We start from the raw sequence: 6,000 nt of genomic DNA, 5'->3' as shown, positions 1-6,000 counted from the left end.
TCGAATCTTTTCCATATGGATTACATTCCCTAAATCCCGTAACCACATTTCAAAGGTAGGTACAGTCTCCAATTTCCAAAATTGCAATATGAGCCTTTTGGCTAATAGAGTACAAAGAGAGACAGCTTTCCCTTCCTGGTTATTCCCATCAACTGTACCAAACAGAGCGATCAATGGGTCTGGGGCTAGAACTCTATCAAAGGCCTTAGATAAGTAATCAAAAATGAGAGCCCAGTAAGCATGTAATTTAGGGCATGTCCAGAATAAGTGGGTCAACGTCCCCTCCTCCTGCTTGCACCTCTCACACAGTGGTGAGGTGTCCGGGAATATTTTATGCAGTTTTACTTTTGAGTAGTGTAACCTGTGTATCACCTTAAACTGTACAAGGTTGTGTCTGGCATTCACTGAACTGTGGTTTATATTCCTGAGAGCTTCTATCCAGTCCTCATTTGAGATTTCTGAACCAAGTTCTTGTTCCCAAGCCCTTTTAATGGTGTCTGTGGATACCTCTATGTGGGCCTGTAGCACATCATACAGTCTAGAGACCGACCCTTTTGAATGGGGTTAGACAAGGATCAGGCTATCTAATGTAGGACTATTTGGCTTCATGCCATACTGTGGGATATGTGTCCTTAAGAAATTCCTGATTTGGAGGTATCTGAAAAAATGTGTTGTTGGCATGTTGAACTTTGCCTGTAATTGTTGAAATGAAGCTAACTGACCATCTATGTATAGATTACCAATTGTTGTGAGCCCCTTCTCCCTCCACTGTGAAAACACCACATCATCCAATGCAGGGTGGAAAGCATGATTCAGGCTAATCGGGCTGTCTATGTAAACAGTGGGTATGTTAAGAAAATCCCTAATCTGTTTCCAGATCCTAAGCGTATGACAAATGACTGGATTGGAGTCATAAGTGGCTTTTTTCACATATGATGGGCTATTAACAAGTGCAGGGAGTGAGGAACGTTGACAGGAGGCCTGCTCGATCAAAAGCCATGAAGGCATATCCTTCTGTCTCATCGCAGGTAAAATTTCCCTCCAGAAAGACACAATGTTCAGATTAGCAGCCCAATAATACAGTTTGAAGTGAGGAAGGCCAAAGCCCCCCTCTATCTTGTACTTGCATAAATGCTTCTTTGAAATTCTGGCTGCCTTGTTATCCCATAAAAATTGAGTTACTATTGAATCCAGTTTCTTAAAATAGCTTTGTGGTATGAAATTGGGTAGACATTGGAAGAGGTAAAGAAACCTGGGTAGGACGTTCATTAATTGTTAATGGTTCATTGAACAAGCATGGGAAACAGTGTTCAAACCCTTTACAATGAAGATCTGTGAAGTTATTTGGATTTTTACGAATTATCTTTGAAAGACAGGGTCCTGAAAAGGGGATGTTTCTTTTTTTGCTGAGTTTAGATAGCTGCATTTGCTAGCTAAGTACGTGAAACTGGGGAAAAATTACTCTCTATTTCTCTCTTGCTTCTCCTTCTTTGAGTCAACTACTCACCACATGTTATACACAGCAGTGCTAGCTAGCTGTAACTTATGCTTTCAGCACTAGATTCATTCTCTGATACATTGATATGGTGGACAACATGTGGTCCTCCCCTTCCTCCTCTGAGGAGCCTCCACTGATACCTGTCAAACAGAATAAAGAAAAGGGAGACAGGAGGAAACGGTGAGTTGTAACAGGCGTCTTCCTCGAGTGTTGAGACACAAATGGCTGCGATCCTACCACAATTCCCAACGGAAAGCCTTGGAGAACTCAAAATAATAGTGGATTACAACAACAATATTTCATGTTTTATACATAAAATGTCATACTATAAGCGTATGGGTATTACAATAGTAGTAGGCTTATATATTCGGTAAGTAGTGGTAGAACTGTATAAACCGTTAGCCATGAAAGAGAGCAGTATGTAAAAAGTCCAGTAGATGACAGCAAAACTACACACATATATATATATATAGCCATACAGCCATAACACACTCAGACCCTACAAGAATGGTGAGAAATCCAAACATTCATAAACACTGTGTACTTAGTGACCTGTTAGTATATCCAGAATCTTTTCCTTTGGTTGAGGTGTTTAAGCCAGTCACATTTTCTAATTGAGATTGGACTATGATCAATGCCCATACCTTGTAGAGATCAAATCACATTTGATTTGTCACATGCGCCGAATACAACAGGTGTAGTAGACCTTACTTGGAAATGGTTACTTAATGTAAAAGCCTTTCACCAACAATGCAGTGTTAAGAAAAATACGAGTTAAGAAGAAAGAAAAGAACAATAAAAGAACAATAACGAGGCTGTATACAGGGGGTAGTGGTACCGAGTCAATGTGCGGGGGTACAGGTTAGTCCAGGTAATTGAGGTAATATGTACATGTAGGTAGGGGTAAAGTGACAATGCATAGATAATGAACAGCGACTAACAGCAGTGTAAAAGAGGGGGGGTCAATGCAAATAGTCTGGGTAGCCATTTAGCCAAATAGTCTGGGTAATGAGGTAGTATTGCTTTGGTGTAAGGACTTGTAGTGTCTCCCATGGGGTAGTACTTATTACCTACATGTATGGGGTATTTATGTTCAGCCATGAGATCCTGTAGATGTCTCTTTGTCCATCCAATGTAGAACACGTTGCACAATGGACATTCCAGTCTGTAGATGACATGGGTGGTTTTACAGTTAATTACTTGTTTGATTTGATATTCTGTGTTTGAGGTTGTGTCAACAAAATAAGGCCAGATTCAGTCCGCTAACTCGTTTTCAACTGCAGTCCCTGGGTAGGAAGATAAAACATATTAAAAAGCATAATAAACATTTCACATAAGTGTGATTCTACAGTAGCGATGCAGACCACAGCCTATACCCTGAGCAAACAGATTTTTTGTTGTTGTTGTTATTATTATTATTGTCACATATACTTGATAGGTGCAGTGAAATGTGTTGTTTTACAGGGTCAGCCATACATAGTATTATAGTGCCCCTGGAGAAAAAAGGGCTTTGCTCAAGGACATAGACAGATTTTTTCACTTTGTTGGCTCAGGTATTCAAAGCAGTGACTTTTCAGTTATTGGCCCAATACTCGAACCTCTAGGCAACCTGTCGCCCCACTGCTCAGTATGTATGGAATCTGGCTTTTTGTATGAAAACTACAGGAGGCAAAGCCATTACCTGCACTTCTATTGTACATGTATTTCTGAATGTCACAATGACTAACCAGTCACCATCACTGCTCCTAGCCAACTAAACTCAGAGATTGTCAAACATCATCATCATCGTCGTTACAGGCAGGGTAGGCCAGGGTCGTTCCACGAAATGAGTGTTTTTTACGTCTCTGATATTTTAAGTAGAAATTGTGCACCAGTATTGAATTTTAAAAGCCTGTTATATTAAATGAAGCGCCCTTTAATATAAGCCGAGACGACATGGATATTTCAATAAATCAGATTTTTCTTATGAATAAAGGCATATAGACCACATGGAGAATTTAAGAAATCAGATTTTTGTATATGAATTTTGACATGTCCCTCCATCAACCCTGTCCCTCCATCAACCCTGTGTCACTTATAGGAAGATTTTAGCCCACTTAATCCCAACATTTGTTCATGTTTCACCATCATTGTAAAGCTATAGTTATTTTGTTGCTTTGACAATGTCCTTTCTGAAGATGATATTTTATTTAATGTAATTAGTGATTAATTTACATATGTCCCTCAGTTTAAGGTCATCCCGGTTACGTGAACTGAACTGGAGAGTGGGCCATTAAGTAAATTGAGGCATTTTTAACATTCAGCATCACTCCGTCAAGGGAAATATAGTATTCTTCTAACAAAGATATCAACATATATTTCAGGATGTTGTGTATCCCTGGAAATAAATCAGAATTCATGTAAACATACAGTTTTGAAAACATAGCTTGTCTCTTGGCACAACTTACCCTGGGTTTGGGGTAAATTGAGATGACGGACAGGGTAAGTTACGTTTTTTGATAATTTTTAGCATCTTTTAACAGAGGCTTAACACCTAAAAAACACTTAATAAGATTAGATTAATAAGAAAAGCTCATCCATTGTTTAAAAATTGCCTTTTTGCCTTTGTGCAGATTGCCATGTCTCATTTTCGATTAATTGAAAATGATACTTTTTTCAAAGTATCTGTCTTTTTCAAACAAGCATTGCAGAGCTGGCTACAATTTCAATTTCATCCCCCTAAAAAGATAGAACAAATATTACAACAAATAATATACTCAAATGTGCTGGTTGATAAAATACCTGTATTTATGGGAAAGATGTTTGAAAAGGGTATTTTGTTCTTAAATAATATTGTAATGGTAGAGTTATGTCCTTCATGGAGTTATCAGAATTATACGGAAAGGTCTGCTCAATCCAAGAGTACAACCAATTGATTACAGCATTGCCCCAAAAATGGAGTAGGTGGGTGGCAGCAGGAGGAGGTAGGGAACTGGTCTGTCTGCCCAATATAAAGGATCAAAACTGGCAGAGGAATAAAAATAGCATAAATAGGAAAGTATACCAGTCCATGGTACAGGGTGTATGAGTTGATATAAAACAACGCAAGATTCAAGACTTCGTGCTTTTCAGCTAAAATTATTATATAGAATTCTTGCCACCAACAAAATGTTGAATATTTGGGGCATAAAATCATCGAAGCTCTGCAGACTTTGTTGTGAGGATACAGAATCAATAGACCATTTGTTTTGGTATTGCCCTCAGGTAGCCTGTTTCTGGTCTCAGGTTCAGGAATGGTTGAAAATGCATAGCATTGATCTAAAATTGACCCTAGAAATAGTACTGTTAGGAGATCTGGAGAGACCGGCTCAGTCAATTACTAATATACTAATACTCTTAGTAAAAGTATTTATCTTCAACACGCAATCTGTAGATTCTATTCGATTAGATAGATTGAAATTGTACGTTAAACCTCATAGCATAGTTGAAAGATATGTGTTGCGTAGAAACACGAAGTGGATGGCCGGCAGGGATAGATGGGATGCGCTGAGGGAAGCTGAGGGTTGATATGTGGAATTGGAGACAAGTGGGAGTGGAGTTGCTGTGTGAGAGAGAGAATGATGGTCAAAAGATAAAGGAGAAAATAAAAGTCAAAATAAAACATAATAAAAGTACATTTGAATGACACTAAGTGTCAGTTGATGCCATGCAGGTGTTTGTACACATGCATATTCACACACTCTCATTGAAATAAACACATACAAGAACACATACATGTAATAATGCCAGACATGCACACAAACATATAAAGTAGGCATTGTTATGATTTCAGTTGTCCTTGATGTCCTTTGTTTAATTTAAAATTTTTTTTTTCATTGTTGTTTGCTGTTTTCTTCTGTCTTTTCCTTTTTTCTCTTTAGTTCATTCTCTTGGTTGTTGGTGCATTGGGGGGCTCTTGGGGGTGGGGAATGGAATTCATTGTTTTTGTGGGGTTTTTTTCTTCTGGGGGGGGACTGTGGGAGGGGTCTCGAATGGTTGAGGGACAGCTATTGGGGTACTGTGGAGGGATCTTGGAGGGTTTGGGTTTCACAAGATTGTGATCATGAAAAAGGAAACTATGCCATATATTTTATATCACTATCATGCACACGCACCCTCACACATAAAGATGGCTCTGCTGTGTTTGTCCTTCATGTTCTAATACTTTAATGTTACCCCTTCCTTGTGTTTTTTTGTAATAAACAATTACAAATGAAAAAAAAGAAGGAAAAAAAGAGTTCCATTCACTGGAACTAAGGGGCCTAGCCCGAACCATGAAAAACAGCCCCTAAATATAAATGCAACATGCAACAATTTCGAGTTACAGTTCATATGAGGAAATCAGTCAATTGAAATGAACTCATTAGCCCCTAATCTTTGGATTTCACATGACTGGGAATACATCTGTTGTCACAGATACCATCGTTAAAATGCAATTGTGTTCGTTGTCCGTAGCTTATGCCTGCCCATACCATGCCCTGCCC

The sequence above is a fragment of the Salvelinus alpinus genome, chromosome 19, assembly GCF_045679555.1.
Source record: "Salvelinus alpinus chromosome 19, SLU_Salpinus.1, whole genome shotgun sequence".
Lineage (NCBI taxonomy): Eukaryota > Metazoa > Chordata > Actinopteri > Salmoniformes > Salmonidae > Salvelinus > Salvelinus alpinus.
This window is presented reverse-complemented; position numbering follows the sequence as displayed.